This window comes from Rhinopithecus roxellana, chromosome 1 (genome assembly GCF_007565055.1).
Source record: "Rhinopithecus roxellana isolate Shanxi Qingling chromosome 1, ASM756505v1, whole genome shotgun sequence".
NCBI classification, from domain to species: Eukaryota; Metazoa; Chordata; class Mammalia; order Primates; family Cercopithecidae; genus Rhinopithecus; species Rhinopithecus roxellana.
In genome coordinates, this window is record NC_044549.1 from 62,268,627 (window position 1) to 62,293,137 (window position 24,511).

Consider the following 24,511-nt stretch of genomic DNA (forward strand, 5'->3'; position numbering starts at 1 on the left):
GTCAACAATAATATAAGCGGAATAATCTTCTTAGCACATACACCTGTACTGTACTTCAGTTTCTTTTTTTTTTTTTTTTTGCGACAGGAGTCTTTCTGTCGCCCAGGCTGGAGTGCAGGGGCGTGATCTCCGCTCACTGCAAGCTCCACCTCGCAGGTTCATGCCATTCTCCTGCCTCAGCCTCCTGAGTAGCTGGGACTACAGGTGCCTGCCACCATGCCCAGCTAATTTTTTTGCTATTTTTAGTAGAGACAGGGTTTCACCATGTTCACCAGGATGATCTCGATCTCCTGACCTCGTGATTCGCCCGCCTTGGCCTCCCAAAGTGCTGGGATTACAGGCATGAGCCACCGCACCCGGCTTCTATCAGTTTCTTGGCTGTACCTGTCTCTTACTGCATCACCAATAAGTTTCCAGAAGAATGTTAGGACAAATGTCAGTCTTTATTATTTTTATTATTTTCATAAAATTGCCTACAGTATCCTTCAAAGTTGTATTTTATGGTGAATAAATAGAATTTATTTAATTATACCTTCAAATGTATTTCTGGCCCATAATATTAACTGAGAAAATACTCGCTCCACAAGTACTAGAGTTACCTGTTAGCATAACAAATTTCCCTAAATTGAGGATATTATCAATTCTATTTGGTATCGAAGTCCCTAAGTATTATAGCCCAAATATTTTATAGGTCATCATTTAAACTCTACTCTGAATATCTTTCTTTGACAAATACTTTTACATTTAACTTGCTTTATGTTTATAATTATATATATATAAATATATATATGTGTGTGTATATATATATATATAATTTAAACTTGCTTTATAATTGTTCGAAATGTTTGGCCAAATTTGGATGCTACAAAATTGCAGGCCTCATTAATTTCATTTCATTTCTATATGGAATTCACATTATCCGATTTAAAATAGGAGGTCCATCAAAAGCTTCTTCCCACTGGTGACAGGCTTCCAAATACAGTTACAGAATTTCAGAATGAAAAAATGTGTTCACTTTTTGAGCTCACATTTAACTTGTTTGGTTCTTCACTTGTTTTTTCAGGAATAAAAATGGTAATATTGTCCTGTTTGCAATCTTTTTTTCCCAGCAACTGAAATTTGGTAACAGTCTCTAAATAAATTGTGTATATATGTATGTTCATTCTCTGAATTACTAAAATTTCCAACAGAGGCCGGGCGCGGTGGCTCAAGCCTGTAATCCCAGCACTTTGGGAGGCCGAGACGGGCGGATCACGAGGTCAGGAGATCGAGACCATCCTGGCTAACATGGTGAAACCCCGTCTCTACTAAAAATACAAAAAACTAGCCGGGCGACCTGGCGGGCGCCTGTAGTCCCAGCTACTCGGGAGGCTGAGGCAGGAGAATGGCGTGAACCCGGGAGGCGGAGCTTGCAGTGAGCTGAGATCCGGCCACTGCACTCCAGCCTGGGCGACAGAGCGAGACTCCGTCTCAAAAAAAAAAAAAAAAAAAAAAAAAAAAAAAAAAAAAAAAAAAAAAATTTCCAACAGAGTCTGAACAACATGTAACTACAATTTAGAGTACTCGTTTACAAAAGTTTAATAACATCAATGGAACACTTACATTGATTTACAAAATAGTTTCTCAAAGTCTCGAACCTTTCTAAAACCTAACTGATAGCTCAAGTACTTATTTGTATTCAACATTAGTCTCAAAACAAAAACTTTATAGTTTGGTTATCTATGTACATATAAAATTATTTAAAATGTTGGTAGTTAGCTACAGTTTCTAATCAAGTGATATATATCGCAGTTTGGATGCAATTATAAAATATATGATCCTATAATCACTTCCAAGTATGGTACATATTTGCTCCATGGGTTTCTGAATCTAGTAAAACCAGTTTTTACCACAATATGTTCTCCATCAAAATTCAAATTCAGGCTGGATACAGTGGCTCAAACCTATAATCCCAAACTTTTGGGAGTCCGAGACAGGAAGATTACTTGAGACCAAGAGGTCAAAATCAGCCTAGGTAACATAGCAAGACCCTGTCTCTACAAAAAGTTTTAAAAAAGAAATTAGGTGGGCATGGTGGTACACATGGTAGACAGCTACTCGGAAGGCTGACGCAAGAGGACAGCTTGAGATCAGGAGTCAAGGCTGCAGTGAGCTATGATCACATCACTACATTCCAGCCTGGGTGACAGAGGGGGACTCTGTCACTTTAAAAAAAAATTTTTTAATTAAAAATTCAAATGTGTGTAATCACCACAAAATCAAATAACTTTATGTTCAATGTTAAACTTTTCAATGGAATTCATAATCATTTGAAATAATGTTAGATGCTTTACCTTCAACAGAATGAAATTCTGTTGACTTAATTTGTTGTTTAATTTGATTCCATGCATTGGATGGAAAAAAATTAAACTATTGTTGGTATTGCCTTAACTGAGTTTCTATTTGAAACATCCAATGACATTAATGTGAAGCTGGCACCATTTATTGTGTATAAAGAAGTTCTGTAAACAGTGCAATACATTAAAAGTTATCAATCCTCTTTTTGAACGTACTTAAAAAATGTTAGAATCCAATGTAAGTGAAATTAATTTAGAAAAAGTCATTCAATCTAAATGAAAAGTCATGCTTCACAGGGTAAAATGTAAACACATTTTCTTTCACTTTGTGTGGACTCAAGTCTTCTTAAAATATGTACTAATTTTGAAACAGATTTAGTACCTTCTTCAGCAAATGGATCCCCTGATTTTTCTATATTTGGTGATTTCATTATGTTCCCAAGAGTAGATAGTAAATGTCAAAAACATTTTATAGAAGTTAATGTTTGTGGTCAACTTCCTTGAAAAATGGAAGGAAATTATGTAATATTTCAGTAAACAAGCTCTGTTATTTTTAAGCTCATAGCTGCCAAAATGGTGTCTTACAACATATATATTTTTTAAACTTTACCAAATGATACAAATAAATATTTCTAAGTTTACAGTATTCAAAAATGACAAAACCATAAAACGTACTGTATTAAGAACATTCAGACGGCTTCTTTACACTCTGCAGCAGGACTTCTCAGCCTTTACTTCAGATACATTTCATGAGAAGTAACCTAAAGTTTCCTATCCTTCCCCAACCCTAATGACCAAACTGAATTACTGATCCCTAGCCACTTACACCAGAGCACACATTCCTTGAAACAGAGGTGTTCATAATGGTGTACACAGAAAGGGTTAGGAGAAGAAGGGATTGCTGGCCGTCTTTCAGAGATCACTATATAAGCATCTCACACACTACAAGAGAAGACCATGCAGAAACAGAAACTGCACATAGTCTTCTTATAATAATACTTTAGCATAAAATGAAAAATCTGAGACAATGCTAACCCAGGAGTCACTGTCCCAGATACACTGACATAAATAGTCACTTCTTTATATAATTATCTCATTTACTCCCTATGGCACCTGCATTAGATGGTTCTATTACAAACCACATTTTCATGTAAGAAAATGTTGCCTTAGATGTTTACAGCAGGTGAAACATAACACCAGAGTCCATCCATATAATCAACACTTAAGTCCTTGCCTATAATCAACACTTAATATTGGTTCTCAGTGAAATAGAAAAAAGCACATGGAAATAAGCCCTATTTTATATTAAAATTTAACATATACTACAGCTTTTAAAATCAATTGTAGAGAAGTATTATTTAATAATTCTAGAACTATGATTTTTTTAAATAATCAAATCAATCTCTTACCTCATACCATACACTGAAATACAATTAAGATAGTTAAATACTAAAAAAAGAAAAAAAAAGAGGAGGAAGAGAAGGAAGAAAAGGAAAAAAAAATTAAGCAATTATAAGAAAATAAATGGGATGAGTAGAAAAATCTTTCTGTCTTAGAGAATGTTATAAGGCATAAATGAAAAGAAGGAAAACATAAAAATTGGGGTGATATTCCCCAAACACACTGTATACGTAATATGTATTAAAGTCTATAATGTAAAAAGACTTCTAATAAATCAAACATCACATATAAAAACCCTGTATATAATACAAATAAGTAAATCACAAAAGTACTGCAAATGGCCAGAAACCAAAAGGTGTGAAAAGGACAATTTCATTAGTTATTAAAGTATAGCACATTTCCAGAATTCTATACCATCTTTCACCTTGAAAACTGTCAAAAATAAAAAGCTCACGCCTATAATCCCAGCACTTTGGGAGGCAAACGTGGGTGGATCACGAGGTCAGGAGATCGAGACCATCCTGGCTAACATGGTGAAACTCCGTCTCTACTAAAAATACAAAAAATGAGCCGGGCGTGGTGGCGGGCGCCTGTAGTTCCAGCTACTCGGAAGGCTGAGGAAGGAGAATCGCTTGAACTCGGGAGGCGGAGGTTGCAGTGAGCCGAGATTGCGCCACTGCACTCCAGCCTGGGCAACAGAGCAAGACTTTGTCTCAAAAAAATAAATAAATAAAAATCTGGGAAGGTTAGTTTACTCAATATTGGCCGAACTGCAATGAAGTAGAAACTGCCATAGCCTTTTTTTTTAAGGTTTGATTTTAACTCCTCTTACTAGCATTCCCCAAACCATAAACGAATAGGTGACATAGTCAAGAGAATATCAATGTTTACCACCCTTTGACCTAGTAAATCCACTTACAGAATTTATCCTAAGAAAATCATCAGAGATGCAAATAAATGTATGTACTACAATGTTCACTGCAATATTATTTATTTCGGCAAAAGACTGGAAACAATGTAAACACCCAACAGAAAGAGAATGATTAAAATCCTGGTCCACTGTAGGCTGACTGGAAGTGCAGCAATCTTTAAAAATCATGCTTACAGAGAATATTCAATGATAAAAAAAAAGTGTTCATGACATAATGTTAAGTGAAAATGAGTAGGAAACAAAACTGTTTAAGATCATTTGCATGAGTTTGTTCATAAAAAAATTTTTTTAAATTAGATTGAAATACACAAAAATGTCAACTGCTTTCTTATGGGAGAGAGACATACTAGGAATTGCAGAGCATCACAATTCTAAAAGTTGGGTATATCATAAAGGTATCTTTCTGAACTGGGAAATGACTAGCTTGCTACATGGATGAGAGAGGAAAAATATTGGAATGAGTAAGATGTATGTTTGGATGAGAATGATTAAATGTTGGCATCATCTCCATATTATCTTCCACAGCTCAAATGGTCAATTTATATCTTTCCCTGAAAAAAAGCCTGCTTATTAAAAAAAAAAAAAAAAAAAATCCATTGTGTACCCCAGTTATGGCACACAGCACAAAATACTGATCACCCTGAGAAAGTGTCCTTCAAAACTCCTTCTCCTCATGGTGGTCAACCCAAGCCAAGAACTATGAAAAAGAAAAGGTGCCCTTCTGTGTGTCTGCTTCTGCAGTGAGACACAGGAGGGAGGAAGCTCCGAGGCCTGGCAGTCACATTGAGCGGTCTGTCCCACCTTCACAGAAGAGTGAGGTGAGGTAATAGAGTGCCAGTCCTGCGTCAGACTTTCTGCTCTTCAAGTTCTTTATTCAAATGACTAAAGGAAAGAATGACCAAGATGCTGCATTCTACCTTACATGCCACATTAGGAGAGAATGGCTTTGCCCATGCTTCCCTGCCCACAGGGCCTCCCTGCAAACCTGTAATTTTTTTTATTTTTATTTGTTTGTTTGTTTATTTATTTATTTATAGAAACTGAGTCTGGCTCTGTTGCCCAGGCTGGAATACAGTGGCGTGGGTCTCAGCTCACTGCAACCTCCACCTCCCAGGTTCAAGCGATTCTCCTGCCTCTACCTCCTAAGTAGCTGGGATTACAGGCATGAGCCACCACGCCTGGCTAATTTTTGTATTTTTAGTAGAAATGGGGTTTCACTATGTTGGCCTGGCTAGTGATCTGCCTGCCTAGGCCTCCCAAAGTGCTGGGATTACAGGCGTGAGCCACCACACCTGGTAAACCTGTGTTTCTTTTTTTTTTTTTTTTTTTTTTTTTTTTTGAGACGGAGTCTTGCTCTGCCGCCCAGGCTGGAGTGCAGTGGCCAGCTCTCAGCTCACTGCAAGCTCCGCCTCTCGGGTTCCCGCCATTCTCCTGTCTCAGCCTCCCGAGTAGCTGGGACTACAGGCGCCCGCCTCGTCGCCCGGCTAGTTTTTTGTATTTTTTAGTAGAGACGGGGTTTCACCGTGTTAGCCAGGATGGTCTCGATCTCCTGACCTCATGATCCGCCCGTCTCGGCCTCCCAAAGCGCTGGGATTACAGGCTTGAGCCACCGCGCCCGGCCACCTGTGTTTCTTTAAGACAGTGTATGCACAGCCTCCTCAGAGAATCTTCCTTCCTGCCGCATGATTGATGTTGGCCTCTCATCATTTTTTTCCACATGTGGGCACTGCCAGCTGAACTGCCAGCCTCCCTTTCTATCTTCCTCCTTCTAAAGGAAACCTTCCTCTTACTCAGACCTGCCTCTTCCCCAAAAGGGGCCATTAACCTCAGGGAAAGCTGGCCCTACCCAACCCCAGAGGTGGACTAGACTGGTTAAGCCAATCAGGGAATGACTTCTATCTACTCACAGGAATGAGCAATTCAGGCTAAGATGGCAGAAAGTTTTCTGGAAGGCTGATGAGGAAGGAAGATTCTCGCTCTCTGTCTTTTTTGTTTTTGCTTTTGTTTTTTGAGATGGAGTCTCACTCTGTCGCCAGGTTGGAGTGCAGTGGCGCAATCTTGACTCACTGCAACCTCCGCCTCCAGGTTTCAAGGGATTCTCCTGCCTCAGCCTCCCACGTAGCTGGGACCACAGGCACGTGACACCACGCCCAGCTAATTTTTGTATTTTTAGTAGAGATGGGGTTTCACTTTGTTGGCCAGGATGGTCTCCACCTCTTGACCTCGTGATCCCCCCACCTTAGCCTTCCAAAGTGCTGGGATTACAGGCATGAGCCACTGCGCCCGCTGATTCTCATGTTTTTTTGTTTTGTTTTGTTTTGTTTTTTGAGACAGAGTCTCGCTCTTTCACCCAGGCTGGAGTGCACTGGTGCAATCTCGGCTCACTGCAACCTCCACCTCCAGGGTTCAAGCGATTCTCCTGCCTCAGCCTCCCAAGTAGCTGGGACGACAGGCGCCTGCCACCACGCCCCGCTAAATTTTGTTTGTATTTTTAGTAGAGACAGGATTTCACCGTGTTAGCCAGGATGGTCTCAATCTCCTGCCCTCGTAATCCACCCGCCTCGGCTTCCCATTCTCACTCTAAAGAAATGGCAACTGGACCAGCCAGCTTCTCTCTTCCTCTGGCTGTTAATGGCAGGCAGAAATTGCTGCAGCCATTTTGCCTCCAATGTAATGACAGGAATCACTGAGAACTCAATCACTGGATTTGGCTATGCCCCAGGGCCACCCCCACTCTGAACTGCCAGTGAAATGAACTAAGGCATTCACTTACTATTTAAGCCTGTTTGAGTAAGAATTTCTATAACATGGGAATGAAAACTGGTAGAATGGACAAGTGCTATTTTTACCAGACAAACATAGTTTCTTATTCTTCTAAAAACAGAACTTTCATTTTCTCTTTGGCAATCACCCCTCACCCATTCTTAGTTCCTACAGTCTAGATAAAAGTGACCTCCCCTCACCCCCTAATCTAACTCCAGGGTAGGCAATAAAGCAAGAATGGCCAACCAGAGCACTGGTTCTAACTGCCTGGAACCTGTTACATGAACCTACTGCACCAGGGCTGGGGATGGTGGCTCATACTTGTAATCCCAATACTTTGGGAGGCTGAAGCAGGGGCAGATCACTTGAGCCCAGAAGTTTGAGACCAACGTGGGCAAAATTGTGAAATCCCATCTTTATAAAAACTTTAAAAAATTAGCTGGGCATGGTGGCACATGCCTGTAGTCCCAGCTACTCAGGGGGCTGAGGTGGGAGGATCACTTGAGCCTGGGAGGTCAAGGCTGCAGTGAGCCGTGACTGCATCACTGCACTCCAGCCTGGGTGACAGAAGGAAACCCTGTCTGGGGGTGGCTGGGGGTTAGTCGAGCACCTACTAGGCCAGTGAGAGACCTACATAAGCCAGCTACAACCATGGGTAAGGAAAAACTTCTATTCTGCTGGAAATGCTTATATGGCAGAACATAAACTTAGATCTGCTAGTAGCCATCTTCCTACAAAGAGAAATGAGAGGGCTAAGAATCAAAGAGACAATGAGAAAGCAAGGCAAGAGTTGGAAAGAGGCAGCCACCCCCTGACAACATTGTTTTAGCACCTGGCTCCATCTGTACCTGAAGCTAATCACCACCATACTTTTCAGTTATGTGAGCCACTAAATAATCTTCTGTTTCATCAAGAAGAAAAAATAATGGTGCTCCACAATGTCTTTGCACCATTATTGTCACCATCACTGTGTAATCTGACTACAACTGACTCCTCCACAGACAGTGAACTCCTGCAATAAAGATTATGTTTATCATCCTCACATCTTCCAGGCCTAGAAAGAACCTGGCTCACACAACCAGGTATGGCACTGGAAGCAAGTCATTAAAACTTTCCCAAGCTCAGTTTCCTAATTTCAAAAAACAAAAGTGGTAAGGATGTGGACACACTGGAACCCTTATATACTGCTGATGGGAATATAAAATAGTTCAGCCACTTTGGAAAACTGTTCGGCAGTTCCTCTAAAGGTTAAACACGTAAGGTAGCATATGACCCAGTCGCTCCACTTCTAGGTACGTACCAAAGAAAACTGAAAACATATGTAAACACAGAAACTTGTATATGAATATTCAGAGTAGTCTTAACCAAAATAGCCAAAGGTGGAAATAAGTCAAGTGTCCACCAACAGATGAATGGATAAGCAAAATGTGGTATATCTATACAATGGAATATGATTCAGCCATAAACAGAATGAAACACAGATTCGTATTGCAACATAGGCAATCCTTGAAAATATCCTGACTGAAAGTAGACAGACACAAAAGGCCACAGGGAGTTTCATTCTATTCACGTGAAACATCCAGAGTAGGCAAACCTATAGAAACAGAAAGTCGATTAGTGGTTGCCTGGAGCTGAGGGAGTTGGAAGGAAATGAGGTAGAGAGAGGATGATTGCTAAAGGTAATCATCAGCTAAAGGGTTTCTTCTGCGGGACATAAAAATGTTCTAAAATTGACTGTGATGATGGCTATACAACTCTGTGAATATACTAAAAACCACTGTTGAATTGTATACTTTTTTTTTTCTTCTTTAGAAACGGAGTCTCACTCTGTCACCCAGGCTGGAGTGCAGTGGTGCGATCTCGGCTCACTGCAACCTCTGCCTCCCAGGTTCAGGTGATTCTCGTGCCTCAGTCTCCTAAGTAGCTGGGATTACAGGCATGTACCACCACGCCCAGCTCATTTTGTATTTTTAGTAGAGACAGGGTTTCACCATGTCGGCCAGGCTGGTCTCGAACTCCTGACCTCAGGCGATCTGTCCACCGAAGTGCTGGGATTACAGGCATGAACTACCACACCCGGCCTGAATTGTACACTTTAAATTGGTGAGTTTATGTATATGAATCATATCTCAATAAAGCTGGCAAAAAAAAAAAAAAGCCAGCTGAACCAGACTATGGCCAAGGTCCCTAGTCACCATGACCTGTTGTGATTACAGTATTTTAGATGAAATAGGAAAAGACCGAACGATGTGACTGAGCAAGCTCTTAACCTCTCTGGAACTCAGTTTTCTCGTCTATAAAATGGAGATGAAAGTCTCTTCCTTGTAAGGTTGCTGTCAGGATAGAATGAATCACACATATAAAACATTACAACAGCGCTAGCACTCACTTTGAATGCCATGGTGGTTGCAGAGCTGGCATTTGCCGACTAGTCCCGTATACGTGATCCTAGACAGTATCACTGCAAATCAAATTCTATCCCATGCAAAACATCATCAAGCACCAGTATATTCCTTTGCACAGTATTTTCATTCACTATTCCACTAACCTAGGAAATCCCAAAATGCATTCCCACCTTCAGTTTCTTCTTTTCTTTCTTTTGGGGCAGGTGAAAAGAAAGAAAGAAAATGCAAGTAAGTATAGCAAACAGCAAGTAAACATTTTTCATCTTCTACTTGCAAAGCCAAGGGCTGATTCTAGACCACTACAAACTACTTCCATATGTCTCCATCCTAGGCGAAAAGGAAAAAGGGCCAAGCATGGAGGCTTGATGATAGGAGTTTGGGTTTAAAACCAAGACTCTCCAACCAACTCTCAGTCTTGGGCTTCTGTCCTCCGAGCTGTCAAGAAATGGAGGGATATGAAAGAAATCTACATGAGTCCTCCCAATGGTTGTTTCTGCCTGGACACGGAGCAATGATAATCACTGTGGGCATAATAAGGGCAACCACAGTAGTGCCTGTGATTTATTGAGGGCTCCTTATGTTCTAGGCCTTCTGCCCTGCTCCAAGTAAATTACATACATTAACTTACCTAATCCTCACCACCAGCCTTACGCAGCAGGTGCTATCATACCATTTTGTGGGTAAGAAAACTGAAGCACAGAAATGTTAATAGCTTGTCTAAGGTCATGTGGCTTGTAAGTGGCCAGGCTGCGGATGTGAACCAGACTCGGGCTCAGTATCCACTGAACTATGTGTTGGGCTGGATTCTTTTTTTTTTTTTTTTTTTTTTTTTTTTGAGACGGAGTCTCGCTCTGTCGCCCAGGCTGGAGTACAGTGGCCGGATCTCAGCTCACTGCAAGCTCCGCCTCCTGGGCTTACGCCATTCTCCTGCCTCAGCCTCCCGAGTAGCTGGGACTACAGGTGCCCGCCACCTCGCCCGGCGAGTTTTTTGTATTTTTTAGTAGAGACGGGGTTTCACCGTGTTAGCCAGGATGGTCTCGATCTCCTGACCTCGCGATCTGCCTGTCTCGGCCTCCCAAAGTGCTGGGATTACAGGCTTGAGCCACCGCGCCCGGCTGGGCTGAATTCTTGACTAGGCACAATGAACTACTGCCTTTAACCAACAGAGTCATAAGCGCTAATATTATTGACCTTTTACTGAGGGCTTAGGATATGCCAGACACTGGGCATCATGTGAATCATCCTTACAACAATCCAAACAGGTTCCTATTATCAACAACAAAACCATTTTACAGAAGAGCAAACTGAGGCTAAGAAATTGACCCAAGGTCACCCAAATACTAAGTGACCACACTGAGGCTCAATCCTATTTGGTCTGCTTCAGAGACGATACTTGTCAGGAATAGAATAATTTGGTTTTTCTATTAGTGGAACTGGATCTTTCTTGGATCTTACTCAAATAAGCAGTTGAGCAATGACTTCTGGGCCCCACAGATACATAATCTGGACTTCCTGGGCCCATTCCTTTGTCTCTATTTTATTTGGTATTCCCTCCCACTCAGGCAATTGCTCCCTGTTCCCATCCCTTCCTTTAAGAGCAATGGGAAGAGAAGCATTGTGCCCCCAGCTAGTGCCTTTCTGGGAAAATACAGAACATGAGCCTGGCGAAGTTGGAGAGATGAATGAAGAGCCAGGCTGGCTATGCAAGGCGAAGTGGGAGGAAACTGCAGAGGGGTGTGTGTATGTGTATGTGTGTGACTGTGGCCAGGGAGTGGCTGGGGAAGAGCAAGGTGAAGGAAAAGGAACAACATCCTGGCTCAGTGGAGCCCTAGGGGAGAGATGCAAAAGCTCTGGCTGCTCTATGGGGTGCAGTAGGTTATTTGAGATGCTCTCTTACCAAAAGCAAGACATAGATGGGCATCTTGTACATATGACCCACTTCTGAGTTCAACAAAGAAGGGCACATGGAAATGCCCCCTAGGATGGCAGACCAAGCTCGGCAAATTTTATTCAACTCAACGCATGTCTGAGGACTCACTGCATGCAAAGATCGGCAATTGGCTGAGAACGGAGTCACCTTACCTACCACAAAGGCAAAGTAACTGTGGGTTCTCTCTAAATCCTTCAGGACAAAGAACCAAAGTAAGTCTGAAAGACAATGCTTTCTTTAGATATGACCACTGGGCTGAGAGAATATTTGAACATTTGGAAAACTCTGTATTGCAGCCATGAAAACTTGGTATTCTAGTCTTGGGTCTTCAATATTTAAATTTTTCTACATTCCAGAAAATGATGAAAAATGTAACATAGTTCTCAAACCTAGAGGAGACTTTGTAACTCTAAAAATTCACAGGTGTGAATTCACTTATTAAAGATATTTTCCTCGCACCCAAGGTGGAACGTCAAAGACAATGTGACCAAATGACAACTGCAATCCTGTGCCACTTGACAAGTAAAACCGCATTTTTAACACTGTCTCAAAAAATGAGGGCTTTCCTCCCCCTCACCTTTCCTAAGGAGCTGGGCAAGCTGGTGCCAAACTGCCATATGACTTCACCCTCTGAAATCCCAATGGCACGTGTGAATACCCACAGTATGCCAGATTATCAGTAAGGTGATAATGCTTGTATATTATACCGGCTTGGCACCATTTGAATGAGGTTCCCTCAGGCCGCTTAAGGTTTCACTTCCTGTTACTTGCACCTGCACTAATTTCAGAAGCAAATAAAAAACCCAGTGAAACCGTATTTTAGGACCTTATTCAAAAGCAAACAGACAAAAACCAAAGCAAGTCAACACAAACCCCAAAATGCAACAAAAAGGTAATTAACCTGATATTCCAAAGCTCATGCCACATATATGAGGTAGGATTCCTTCAGTTTTTTCGTAATCTTTGCAAAGTTCTCATCCATTATCTGCCTTGGCTGTTTAATGTGACTTTTAACCAATAAAGATAGAACAGTAATAATCAGAAGAGCTAACATATATAAAGCTTTTGTATTTGCCAGGCACCCTGTGTCACATTCCACACGGATTATCTCATTTAATCCATAGAACAAATTGATGAGGTAAGTTCTATTATTATGTCCTTTTAAACCCACACAAATATACACACACATTTATGGAAGATCAAGGTAAATCAGAAAGGTTAATAAGCTTTGAGTCACCCAACAAGTGTTAAAAGTCTCTGGTTGGCCGACCTTGAGTCGCTGCCCGTAACTACCACGTTGCAGTGTGACTGACACACGTGACCACATTGAATGAGGATTTGGTTACACCCTTGGCCAGTGTTGCAGGCTGACATTAGCAACACTCTTTATCCCTGGAATTAAATGTCAATTACAGACTTTTCTTAAAAATTATTTGTAAGTTGGAATTTATATTTCAATGAACGGGCAAACAATCATTTTGGGGAAGTTATTTCCATACCATTTTTGGAGGATGGAAATTGAAAAGAGAAAGACAAGAAATCAAATGATTACAGGCAGTGGCTCATGCCTATAATCTCAGCACTTTGGGAGGCTGAGGTGGGTGGATCACCTGAGGTCAGGAGTTCAAGACCACACTGGCCAACATAGCAAAATTCCGTCTCTATTAAAAATATAAAAATTAGGCCGGGCGCGGTGGCTCAAGCCTGTAATCCCAGCACTTTGGGAGGCCGAGACGGGCGGATCACGAGGTCAGGAGATGGAGACCATCCTGGCTAACACGGTGAAACCCCGTCTCTACTAAAAAAATACAAAAAAATTAGCCGGGCGAGGTGGCGGGCGCCTGTAGTCCCAGCTACTCGGGAGGCTGAGGCAGGAGAATGGTGTGAACCCGGGAGGCGGAGCTTGCAGTGAGCTGAGATCTGGCCACAGCACTCCAGCCTGGGCGGCAGAGCGAGACTCCGTCTCAAAAATAAAAATAAAAATAAAAATAAAAATTAGCAGGGTGTAGTGATACACGCCTGTAGTCTCAGAGGCAGGAGAATCTCTTGAACCCAGGAGGCGGAGGTTGCAGTGAGCTGAGATCACGTTACTGTACTCCAGCCTGGCCGACAGAGAAAGACTTTGTCCCAAAGAAAAAAGAAAAACGAAAAAAATCAAATCATCCACTCAGGAGTTAGGGGCTATAAAGATACCAATGTCTTCCGTCAGTCTGTCCACAGTGCAGTGTTAGGGGTTAAAAAAGGATGAGAAATGATGGTTCCATGGGCTTCAGACTACCAGACCACACTAACCCATGGGCGGGCCTTCGATAGGGATGCCAGGCACACAGCAGCAGGAAGGTAACATTCCTTATTGGTACCTTTGAAACAGGATCTTATTGTTAGGATATTTCATTTTGGTTGTTACCAATTCGTTGTGTAAAACTCGTTGGGTGAGAGAGAGTATCTGCTAAATACACATATTTGGTGGCAGTGACGGGGGGAGCTAAACAGACTCTTAATAAGAAATTCAAATCAAGAATTACTCAAGACGACACCTGCCTTCTGGCCTAATGGAAAAATCAATCTGTCAGGTCTTAATTAAGTGCTCAGGCTAGAAAGAAAAAGCGGCAGCTTATACTTGGTATAGTACCTGGTATATTTTCGGTAGTCAAAATTAACTAAAAGCCACATTTGTTGCAGAAATGGTAACTATGTATAAAGATGGCCCATTTGATCCTGGGCGGTCATCTATTTAGTAAATAAAAGGTTGAAGCAGATGAATCTCATAAGCTTGTTGACAAAGATCTCTATGCATAATGATGTTGGGTTTGGATGTTTAAATGATGTTTGTATTAGAATGTCCAACTGAGGATGTCCAAAAATAAGGTAGGGGGTGGTGTTGGGTGATCAGGGAGCATTGTTTTCTGCCCCAGACATCATCTGGGGTCGATAAAGGCACAAATGAGAGAAGAGGTGAACAAATGAGGAATAAATAAATCTAGTGAATGAGTCAATAAATGAACACAGATCCACGTGTTACTTCCACGATGGTCAATGAAACAACCTCATTCTCCACTCTATTGTGTATAATCCCCCAAAAGCGCACAGTCATATGAATATCCACGCCTCTCACCCACCACGATGACAGCAGTTAAAGATTCTGCCCGAGCTCAGCGCAGATGTGGCTGAATGTGCATCTCACGGGGGTTATGATCACAGTAGGGAGTGACAGTTGGCAAATGTGAGGTCCCTCTTCCCAACCTGCAAAGCCGCACTGCCAGTTTATTCTCCAACTGCCCTGACAGAGGTGGGGAAATAGAGACATTGAAACCGGTGAGTGGATTACAAGTTAATAACTGGCTTGCAAATGGTGAGCTGTCCTGAGCCACGTTCTCATTCCCCAAGGAACCCAACACCAGACACCTTGCCAGGGAAAAATAATACAGACAGACTACGTAAACACATTCAAATCCCAAACCTGACTATAAAACCCTTGTGTAGTCTAACGTTTGACCCAACTAAAGTATCATTTCCAGTCCCTGTAGTGTGAAAATTAAGGTTGTTGTGAAAAGGCAATTCAATGGGCAATCTGGAAAATAGATAGTAACGCTCTGATGTTCAAAACCTATGACTGGGAGGGAGAGAAGCCCAACAGGGGATCACTCATTTTTCCTTCCTTCAACTTATTTTTCCTTCCTTTCCTTATTATATACCAGACCCATGTGTAGGGAAGTCAATGCTGTTCTCTGGAGAAAAAGCACTGTGCCCTCCATTGATTCTGAAAGAACATCCTCCTGAAGACAGTGAGCTGACACCAGTGCCTACCTGCTCTGGTCATCTTCAGCTTCAAAAGGCCACAGGGACATGAGAAGTGTCTCCTTGAGCCTGGGCCCTGGGTACTCCTAATAATCTCATCACACTCTGTTCCCTAAAACACACACACACGCATCTTCTCCCTGGGCTCTCAGAATCAGTCTCTCCCTCACCTCACAAAGCACCCCCTCCCAACATTCACAGCCCCCTCAAAACTGCTGCACACCATTGTGTGAGGAGGAGCTATCGTCCTGGAAGGAAGAGGATAGGAGAAAAGGGGCTGACGGCCCAAACAACGTGGGGAAAGTGGGGACAAAGCAAGAAAGCATGGGAGATAAGATTTTTAACCTTCCCCATTTCCATCATTAAACACTCTAAAGAAAAATGAGAAAGTGGACTGTCAATACATTGTTCCCACAAAACATAACTTCAGGTTACAGAAACAGTTCTCACGATTAATAAACAGCCACGAAGAATCAAGTGTTTACCATGAGCCAACACTGTTAGGGGCTTTGCACACATTTGCTCACTTATGCCTCCCATCAATCCTAACATCAGGCTCCATCATTGCCACCAAGATAAACCGAAACGCAGAGACTCTGTCATTTGCTCAGGATGCCAAAGCTACTAAGTGGCAGATAAGCAGTGCATATTACAGGAGAGAACGCAAGCTACTTAGTCTAAGGTGAAAACATTCCACAATGATCTAATTATCTTAAGATTCTAAAATTTGGTACTACCAAAAAACCCATTCTTGGCTTCAAACCAGTTGGACTTACACCCTCAGAGAAGCTCATGTTAGCTTCATCAGTGAGGGAGCCCCAGTTGTCCAATGCAGCCGTACCACATGTCCATAAAATGACTTTTGCATTCTATAAGGCTTTGTTCAACCACATCTTTACTTGATGGGGCCTGATTAGCTTGCAATTCCTGAAAACAGTGAAACAAACAGTGCACTTCCACAAAGAATCTACTTATTTAACAACTAACACTTTGGGATAAAAGGAAGAAAAGAGTGGACATTCTTTCCTGAGGCTGCCTTCAGGTTGTAGGCCCTGCGGGCCTCTTCCAGAATGAAGCAGGTGACAATGAGGAAGGGCAGGGAATGTGACTGAGATGGAAGATACAGTTAAAATGGTAAAATACTGGGAGAAGGGCTATAGAAGAAAAGAAAGAAAATGAAAGAAAGGAAGGAAAGGAGGGAAAAAGGAAGGAAGGAAGAAAGGAAGGAAGGGAGGGAAACAGGGAAGGAGGGGGGGAAATAAAGAAAAGGAAGGGAAGTGGAGGGGAGGGAAGGAAAGAAACAGGATTCACCTCCCCCATGGGACCTTGCAGAAGGCCCACAGAGAATACCCAGTCGTGGAAATGGCTAAGATGTTGCACTCAATGCGTATCCAGGAGAAGGTATGTGCTTCCTGAGGAATTTGAACCCAATTTGGATTCAGCATTACAGTACACTGAGATGGATGAGTACAAGCTGTACAGGAGGGCCTCAGGCTGCTATGCCTGTCCCAACCTGGTCCTACTGTTCTACAGAGGAAGAACCCTTGCTGCAGAGAAACAAAGCCCTTCAAGACAGTTTCTGAATCTCAGGCAGAGCTGGTTTCATGGACATGTGATCTGTGCAGTCCCACAGGGCCCCACATTCAGAAAAGCCCCAAGTTCAGAAGAGTCCCACCCTTGATTTAATGCTCTGCCGTCACCTACTTGAAATGCCTACTACTTTTTAAATAGGGACCCCAAATTTTAATTTTTCAATGGGCCAGCAGATTATACAGCTGGTCTTCTGCTTTTTGTTTGTTCTCTGAAATTTTTTTTTTTTTTTCTGAGACAGTCCTGCTCTGTCACCCAAGCTGGAATAAAGTGGCGTGATCTCAGCTCACCGCAACCTCTGCCTCCCGGGTTCAAGCAATTCTCCTGCCTCAGCCTCCCAAGTAGCTGGGATTACAGGCATGTGCCACCACGCCCAGCTAATTTTTGTATTTTTAGTAGAGACGGGGTTTCGTCATGTTGGCCAGGCTGGTCTCGAACTCCTGACCCCAGATGACCCACCCGCCTTCGCCTGCCAAAGTGCTAGGATTACAGGCGTGAACCACTGTGCCCAGCCTGTTCTCTGAATTTTCAAATGCCTCAAAAGACTTGGATTTTTATACTACATTTTTACAGGCAACTTGTTTCACGGGCTATTTACACTCTATGAGACCTGGTTGTCCTAGTTTCTCAAAAATTTATATTTAATGCAGAGAATAGCATTTTTTCCACTTCATCCCTAATACATGCTTCAAGCTGCAAACCAAAATGTGTTAAGTATGACGTCAGAGCTCAAGAAAAAGCAAGACACAGATGTCACTAATGGGCAGAATGGGGGTATGAAGGGACAGGATGCATTTTTAACCTCAAGGAGCTGTGAGAGTCTGAACTACTTATGAAAAAGCAGTTCCGGATACCAAATATGCACATGTGTACACAAGTGCATGCAGACATATAGCACACATATCCACAGAAAACATTCGCAACTCCACAGGCCCATTATGTCCTTATTCCCATTTCATGTAATGTAAATTACAAATGCAGAGACCATTTGGTCCTTACAGTGCTGCCCTCAAAGAAAGAAGGAAAACCAAATATACATGCATACAATGGAAGAGCAAATAGTTATTAACAATCATATAGAAGACAGTTGTATTATACTGGAAAATACTCTGCTACAGAGTAAAAGAGCAGCACGTAACAAAACAGTATAAGGAACATCATCTATATATTTTATATTTTTAAATATGAATATTATATTCATATATATATACACACAAAGAGATACACTCACATATATGTGCCAATGTAGATATCTGCAGTCACAAGTGTATGTAAATATAGTTATGGATATCATTATGATCCCAATGGCTATGTGACTCAGTGAAAATCAGTCTCCACTTTCAACCCCATTCCCCTCATGGACAAAGGCGTGGCTCGGCTCTGACTGTCCCTTAGGTCTTCTGGAGCTCTGACAAGTCCCTACCTGAGGGGTCAGGGGAGTCCCAGAAGTTCTTCCATTAACACTCCAAGTCTCAAAAGCAAAGTGGCCCCCACTGCCTCCTCATTCTGACAGGAAACTTTAGTGCTCACTTGGCCTGGGTAAAGAAACACTTTGTTTCCTGTTTTCTTTTTTTTTTTTTTTTTTTTAAGATATGGCTATGGATAAGGGCTGTAGATATCTTACAATCTAGGAATATTTTTAAAACATTTTTTTCTGAGTTATTCATTGTAAGACTCTCCCCAATCCAAGGGTGAAGGACACTTGGATGCAAAACAATGCCAGTTCAAGTTCAAGGGAAGCGTTCCATCCTCTTTCAGCCTCCACTCAGCTCCCTGACACACAGTCCATGGTCCGGCTCCCTGGGATTTTCCCATTCAGAAAGGGAAGCTGTTCGTTGAGCCAGCCTCTGTGACCACCCATGATCTGAATTACCCACAGGTATTCGAAAATACAGAGGGATCCGGCATAATTAAGAGCATTAAGCAATCATCTCAGCCCAAGGAGGCAGTTGAAGAAAAGAACAGAGTTTGGGCAACACTTGGGGAAATAAATTCCACAGCCTTTCACCAAGTTGAAATCTTGGCTTTGGACACACATAAAAATGAGCCTGGCCCGATCTTAGCTCTCAGTGGACATCTGCCAGATCACAAGATTTGACCCAATTGGCCTGCCTTACCATAGAGAAGGCCACTGATGGAGCAGCAGATGGTACTGCTGGTAAAAGCCAACGTGGACGGACAAGGCTGTGGCAGGGAAATGGCAGAGCACAGCTGGCCCCAGCCTGGGTAGGAGCCTTTGCTGTGAAGAGAATCATTTTTGTAATGCAGTTTTTAAAAATAACATCAATCTGATTTCCTTCTCTCGTAGACTTCAATCACTTTTCAAGTCCTACAAAACATTGCTAATTAATCTATTATTTTCTCTCTTGTCACTAGGTACTGTCGTACAGTAGTAAAACTGCTCAACTCGATCCACGGAGAAATGTCTGTTACAGAGAATTGTGTTAGAAACGCTTTGTTGACAAGGAAGGTAGAATCAGTTGTTTTTCCCTTAAGGTTTTAGTAACCCAGGAAAAGATGCTAAGTTACAAGTATTACTTCTCTTTAAACCATTACTAAGTATGATCTTATTTGGTATGAAAAACTCAATTAAAAAGAAATGAAAACTGCTGTCTGATGAATGGTACCGACTCTGATAGTCCCTGGTTAACGCAGACCAGTCATTTAAAAAGAGCATTATCCAAACATTGCTCCTTTGTTATCATTTTCCCCATTCTTCAGGGAGACACTGTCTACCTTCACACTCATTTTGTTTAACATCTCTGGTCATTTATGCTATTTACTGAGTATCTGATATTCTTAATAAAATGTCAGTACAAATAACCAAGTTGTCTAGGAGGCAAAAAAATTAAGTTTTTCCAATCTTCCCTGGCTGGTCAAGGTAAACATTTCTAGATGGCCTGAGTCAGTTAGCCAGGCTGACAAAAATGTCTTTTCTCTTTCCTCTTAAATTACAAAAGATGATCATTTTACTCAGCAATGAGCCTGAATAAATTGAAACTCTGTACATCAGAATTAAATATGTTCTATCTACTCAAAATGAACAGTGTATTATTTATCACTAATACTTAATGACAAAAAAACTGGTAACTTTCCCCGATTATACCATGGATTTCATCTAGTCTCGCATCATCGATTCTTTTGGTCATTAGCATAATCACAGAGCATCAACTCTGGCTTATGCAGCAAGTTTGATAACAGAGATGAAAGTAGACACACACTATTTTAAAAACATGTTCCGATTTTCATCTAAGTATATCTTTATTTATATGGCTTTCTTACCATAAAGATGCCAGTCCTTTAAAATATGCAGAAATCACTTTCTACACTGAAGAACAAGGTGCTATATCATAACAAGGATACAGAAGTATAAAGCGCCTGTTAATTAAACATGGCTTTTTAACTCGCTACCCTGCATATGTAACTGTTAAGTTCTAAGCCAAGTCTTTAAATAAGAAAGAGAAAATGGCTAGGCTCCTTCAAATGAATGCTTTGCCTGTTTTTTTCCTTAATGTAAGAGATCAACCACTTGATAGATTATTTTTTTAATCAAATTCCCTGATAAATGGTTGAGGTTTTCAAGTTTTTTCCCCCAAAACACAGGCAAATGAACAAATTAGGAAGTTCCAGTCAGGACTGATGGTTTCTTATGAATCTGAAATTTTCAATGTACAGAGTGCTGCTGGGTTTTAGGCTCAAATTTAAAGAACTTGTCTTGAATTAATATCCAGTATTTCAAAATGTTCACATGGAAAATCAATAAGCTATAGCTACATGTATCCACATGGATGAATTTTACTATTGATTTTTTTTAAAAGCAAGTTACTAAAGAACATATATAGTAGGATGCTATCAGAACAAACCTTGAACATGCAAAACAAAATCCTGTATTTTGAGGAATCCTGTACATGCATACACATTAAAAATATAAAGAACTACACGAGATGAAAACCACCCAGCTGCAAAACAGTGGTAAAGTAACCCCTAGGAAAGAAAGACAGAGGTAAGATGAGGATGGGATATTCCAGGAGCCTCTCCTACCTGAACCAGCAGCATCTTCTTTCTTAAGCTGGGCTACAGGTACATGGGTGCTCACTGATTTATTCTTTTCTCCTTTTTTGTGCCTTACATATTTCACAATGAAAATGGAAACGTAAGCACACAGTTTTAAGATAAATAGCTTTGTAAATATCAGCCTGATTTCTTTCTTTAAAAAGGAAAGTTGAGTTGTTCTCAACTCACATAACAAAGTGCTTGAGGCCAAGGCATCACACTCTATTCAATAATTCGGGCACTGGTTACAAATACTGAAAAACCCAGCAACCCAATATAAAATCTATTTCCACTGCTTTTCAAAAGTTCTTAGGATTATCTCATATTTAAAGAATACTTTAACCTCAGGAGTCTGCTGTAGGAAAGTCACTTCTAACAAAGAGATACTCTGTATTTAGTAAATGTGACTGTCCTGCTTCTCAAGCAAAATAAAAGCAAACACAGAAATGAGATTTCTCTCTAAGTACTTTTCTGAGTTGACATAAATACACACACGGAAAAATATGCAAGAAGCATACCTTGGGTGTGATTTCAGGACAAAGAGGTATCAGAAAAGGTGAACTTTCGCCAGGTGGAGAGTCCCTCCACCCCCACCGCCACCCCATCCTCATCCCAGAATACTTAAACCTTTTGCTGCAATTGCCATAAGGACAGCAAGACAAAAGGGAGAAGCACCTCAAGTCAGCAGCAAGGAGGATAACTTGCTTCTACAAGTATAAGAATTTGTTGTAAGCTTACCAAAGTTACGGCTGCACGTTTACTGTCAACATGCATCACACTGCAACAAAAGCCATTATTTAGAAAATAAGATGAACACATTTAAGCAGCTGAACCCTCCTTAAACCCAGAGAAGGCATGCAAAACAACAGCAGGTCTGCAACAACATGCCTGATAGAGCCCATAAAAGAAAAGTGGGGACTGAATGATTTTCTATTCTAATAGATCATTTTCTCCAAAATTATTTAAAGTTGCTTATGGACAGCGATGTTATCTGAAGATGCCCCACCCCTCCTTCCCAAGGCTCAACTAGCTTCTTTCCAAATAATTAAATGGGGCAAACTTTCTATTAGAAAATGTCTATCATACATCACTAAAAAAAGGTCTGTCATTGATTCCCTAATGAAGTATCAGTTAATTACTTAACCTTTCTTAATGAAATGATTAACATTTCAACAAACAAGGCAGAATGATTTCACATCAAGCTGTAGATTACCAGCGACAGTGGTAACTATGTGTCATCTACCATTGCGCTCTCTATTCTTTCAATCAGCTCCATGTTTCATCTTTCATAGAAATTATTTGTGCAGTGGTAGACACTCTCCACTTTTAAAATTTGGCCCTTGAGAGGTTTTTTTTAAGTGCCTCAGGGTCAGAACAGTAATTTTGAAAGTTTTTATTAGAGGAATACCCCCAATGCTACCTAAACCTACAGACAAAGCTAACTTTAAGTTCTAAACATAAAAACAATTGCCAACTTTTTGGCAGCTATTAAAATAAAGCCACACCCAAAGTCAAAATGGAAATTAAAAATTAGGTGTGGGCATTCTGGATACATTATTACCAGGTAACTTCAAAAGGCACATTATTAATACAGATGAAAAAATGTCTGAACAACTTTTACTTAAATAACTCTTTTGATCTTAGTGGTTAGATCTTTAGTTGAAGCCCTGAATATTTAAACAAGCCTCCTTAGCATTTTATCTTCCTTTATTTCATAATCTTGTAGGATGCCTTCTTCTTAGGATTCCGGTTTCTTTATTTATGTGGCATCGTTGGCTAGGCTATTTCCATCAATATTCGTGCATGCCCCATCACATACGATAGAGAATTTCCCAAGATGCTTGGGAAAATCAAAATACTTCTGCCAGCAGGGTTAATCTAAAGAGCAAACAGTTACGATTTTAAAATTAAGATGGAATACTCAGAAAAAAAAATTCTAGAGAGCCATCTGACACTAATTGGTAGCTACAGCATGACAACATCCATTGGGAAACATGGATGCAGGCAAGGCAAAATTCAAAAGGAAATTATCTGATACTGACATTTGGTGAAAAACACCAATGTTCCAGGTTGTTCCTATCACTTTATTGAACTGTGAGGCTCTTGCTCTGCCTCTGTTTCTCTAAGTCTCTAAGGTTTCTTTTTGTGACCTCCTGAAAAAGGAGCCCTGTTTTCCTCTCTTAAGTTTCACAATGGCCAACCAATTCAATTAAACCCTTAAAACGGGTTGCAGGCTTTCCTCCAACTCTGATAATTGACGGGTCCAGTTTTCCCACTTTGGTGGGCATCAGAACCATGTGGGATGCTATTTAAAAACACAGATGCTGGCCCCACCCCAGATATGGCACATCCAGGAGTCGTGCAACTGTGTCTGTGTTGGGAACAACAGCTCTGCTGTGATTCCAATACTCGTGCTTGGTTAAAAACCACCGTTTTTCATTCGTAATAAAAATCCAAATATATTAAAAAATAACACGGGATGGGCCTAAAGATAAAAACAAAGAAATAATCAGTAAAATCCAAGTGAAGATAGAGATTTCAGTTCCAGAAATCTGGCAGAATAAATTACTTAATTCACAGGTCTCCAGTATGCATCAGAATCATCAAGGGAAGTTTGTTATAAATGTACGTTACCATGTCAGTCAGCAAAAATCCTGACTCAAGGATCTGTATTTTAATAACCTACACAAACACACACACACACACACACACACACACACACACATATACAGATACAGATGCAGGTGAGCAAGGACCTCACTTTGAACCAGGCTGAATTAGGACCAACAACCTCCCTCCACTTCAGACATGAGCATCCATTTCCATCTCGGTGCTCACCACCAGAAGGGGAAGCCACCAGTGCCGCTGGTCATCAGGAGGTAGGCACCAGGGTAGAAGACACTCAAGCAAAACTCACATCACATCCTCCCCCACAAAAGCTGCGGTCACTGTCCTGAGAGCACCAAGAACATCTTTTAAAAATGTGAGTGATAACAAAGCCCTGCATCCTTGGATCCCTAGGCTCAAAGAACATACGTTAAATATTACCCCTAATTCAAAAGCAGGGAACCTGGAGCAGAGAAAGTCACATTATGACTCAATTGCACAGCTGGGAGGGGGAAAGAACACCTCGGAAATTCAGTTTGATGCCAGAAATATTCTTCAGTGTCCTAGTAAACAAAGTGAACCACAAAATTAGCTAAAATCAGAGCATCTGGCAAAATGTGGATGTCCACCTGACTTACAAGGAATTAAAATAAATATATGTCCAAACATAAAACTCGGAGAAAATCTTTGTCCTGTC

The 24,511-nt window shown here is 41.2% G+C and overlaps 1 protein-coding gene and 1 long non-coding RNA gene across 6 annotated transcripts in view; one reads left to right on the top strand and one right to left on the bottom strand.

Annotated features, from left to right (window-relative positions):
- FOXP1 (forkhead box P1) overlaps nt 1-24,511 on the bottom strand; it is a 632,214-nt gene that overhangs the window by 599,875 nt on the left and 7,828 nt on the right. The gene's annotated exons all lie outside the window — the stretch shown is intronic.
- Nucleotides 16,634-19,563, top strand: LOC104680157. Its single transcript, XR_750412.1, has 2 exons — nt 16,634-16,698; nt 19,034-19,563. It is a non-coding gene; the product is annotated as an uncharacterized LOC104680157 (long non-coding RNA).